This window comes from Pongo pygmaeus, chromosome 18 (assembly GCF_028885625.2).
Source record: "Pongo pygmaeus isolate AG05252 chromosome 18, NHGRI_mPonPyg2-v2.0_pri, whole genome shotgun sequence".
In the NCBI taxonomy this organism is placed as follows: domain Eukaryota; kingdom Metazoa; phylum Chordata; class Mammalia; order Primates; family Hominidae; genus Pongo; species Pongo pygmaeus.
The window spans coordinates 75,352,865-75,355,438 of NC_072391.2; the positions used below are offsets into that span (position 1 = coordinate 75,352,865).

General features: G+C 42.1%; 1 pseudogene; it reads left to right on the plus strand.

The window, feature by feature from the left end:
• The first annotated feature begins 563 nt into the window (after positions 1 to 563).
• On the plus strand, positions 564 to 626 carry LOC129016476 (U6 spliceosomal RNA; annotated as a pseudogene).
• The last annotated feature ends 1,948 nt before the right edge of the window (positions 627 to 2,574 follow it).

A 2,574-nucleotide genomic window follows, 5' to 3' on the forward strand; every position in this document is an offset into this window, starting at 1 on the left:
GAAAATTTAGGTGACTTCTTCATCTAAGGTCTGCAGGCTAAGCTAGATTAAATCGTTCTGACTATATCATCTGAATTTAATAAAAATCTAACAAATTCAGAAACCTCTCTGGGGATAGGAGTAGGAAAGGAAGTGAAATTGTGTGCAGGAGGTAGTGAGGCAGATAGAACAAATCTGTCTTCTTCAGCAGATTATAAACGTTTCAGACAGACATGGTGGCTAATGCTGGTAATCCCAGCACTTTGGGTGGCCAAGGCAGGAGGATCACTTGAGCCCAGGAGTTTGAGACCAGCCTGGCTGACACAGCGAGACCCTGCCTCTACAAAAGTAAAAAAATTAGTAGAGTATGGCGGTGTATACCTGTAATCCCAGCTACTCGGGAGGCTGAGGTGGGAGGATCGTTCGAGTCTGTGAGGTCAAGGCTGTAGTTGCCGCTGCACTCCAGCCTGGGTGACAGCATGAGACCTGTTTCACCACCCCAAAAACAAAGATTATAAATTTTTTAAGGGCAAGGACCACATTGGAAGAGGCAGCTTAACATGATGATTAAGAGTTAGGGCCTTGTGCTCGCTTTGGCAGCACATATACTAAAATTGAAATGACACAGAGAAGATTAGCATGTCCCCCCACACAGGGGAGAAAAAGAGTTGGGACCTGGCTTCAAAGGCAAGTTCTGCTACTTACTGTGTGATCTCTGGAAAGTTACTTAACCTGTCTGTGTCTCAACTCATCTCTATAATGAGAATACAAACAGCAGCACACAGTTCATAGGATTGTGCTTTTGTAGGAAAGACAGTAACAAACTTAATTTTGTTTATATAAAATGTATGTAAAATGTCAACCTCTTTTGCATCATGGAGCACTTTGGCAGTCTGATGAATCCTACAGACCCCTTCTCAGGATTATAAGTTTAAATGCATAAAATAAAATATATGGATGACAAAAATTTATAGAATTAAATATTGTTATCAAGATGTTTTCAAAATTTATTATACAGAATACAAGCGCTTCTTTAATAATTCAAGAAACAAGATCTAGAGGCAAGTCTAATAGCTTACATAATTTCAGGAAACAATTAGCATAAACAATACTTTGGGATTTCTGCAACAACTGTAATGTCATATAAAAATATTCATGATTTTTACCACTGACAAACCATAGGTGCCACAATGGAAGAAACTGCTACATTTCAGTTTGAGGTTAATCAAAATAGAATTGTAATTTTTCTCCCCAAACCTCAGATTAAGACATCCAGATATAGGCTGGGCACGGTGGCTCATGCCTGTAATTCCAGCACTTTGGGAGGCCAAGGTGAGTGGATCACTTGAGGTCAGAAGTTCAAGATCAGACTGGCCAATATGGTGAAACCCCATCTCTACTAAAAATACAAAAATTAGCCACGCCTGGTGGCAGGCACCTGTAATCCCAGCTACTCTGGAGGCTGAGGCAGGAGAATCGCTTGAACCCAGGAGGCAGAGATTGCAGTGAGTCGAGATAGCACCACTGCACTCCAGCATGGGCAACAGAGCGAGACTCTGTTCTAAAAAAAAAAAAAGATTGCACCATATGCATTTTTAAATTATTAGTCCTTTACAAACAAAAATTTAAATAACTGCTTAATCATTAGTTTTACCCTCCACCACCAATTGTAAGAAATTTAGTTAGCTTCCTGAGTTCTTGTTAAAATCATGCTGAGAAAGTATTTTTGTCAGTCTGCATGATGGATTTCCTGAAGCAGAGAGCCAGGTTCCCAATTCTCTTGCTTTCTCCTCATAGGTAATGAAGACCATGTTCCACCAAGTCTTCCACACATACAAGATGGACGTAGACCCCAAGCAAGGGACATAGCAGTGCCTGTGTGCAGTGCAGCTCAGCGCAAGGCTCTTTGAGATCTTGCTTTCCAACAGACCAGCCACTGCCGCCTATATCCAGGGCAAAGGCAAGGTGGTGATTGTGGAGAGGGAAGTTGCACACGTGCTCGGCTTCAACGCAGGTGAGCCACTGTACAGGGCAGCTTTCAAATAGCTGTCTAGAATGCGCACCTAGTTGTCTAGAATAGCTCCTGAATAGTTGACTAGAATGTGTACCTTAGCATGGGAGTGGGTGGGGGAGATGACAGGAGCAGAGACATATGTTAGACAAGCAGGTTCAAGACTCTGTCTGTCTTCCTGGGTAAATTAAAAATTCTTTAAGGGCAGAGTCTTCAGAGGCAGTAGGACATAATGATCTCTGCCACTTGCTACTCCTTAATACTAAACCTCTCTCTGCCTGTTTCTTGAACTGTATGACAGGGAATTTTTTTTTTCTTTTTTTTTGTTTTTGAGACAGAGTCTCGCTCTGTCACCCAGGCTGGAGTGCAGTGGTGCGATCTTGGCTCACTGCAACCTCCACCTCCCAAGTTGAAGTGATTCTCCTGCCTCAGCCTCCCAAGTAGCTGGGACTACAGACTCATCATTCCACAGGTTTTACAGGAAGCATGATGCTGGCATCTGTTCAGCTTCTGGGGAGGCTTCAGGAAACTGAATATATGGAACCATGAATAAAATCAATTAAATTAAAATTAAGCTATTTTAA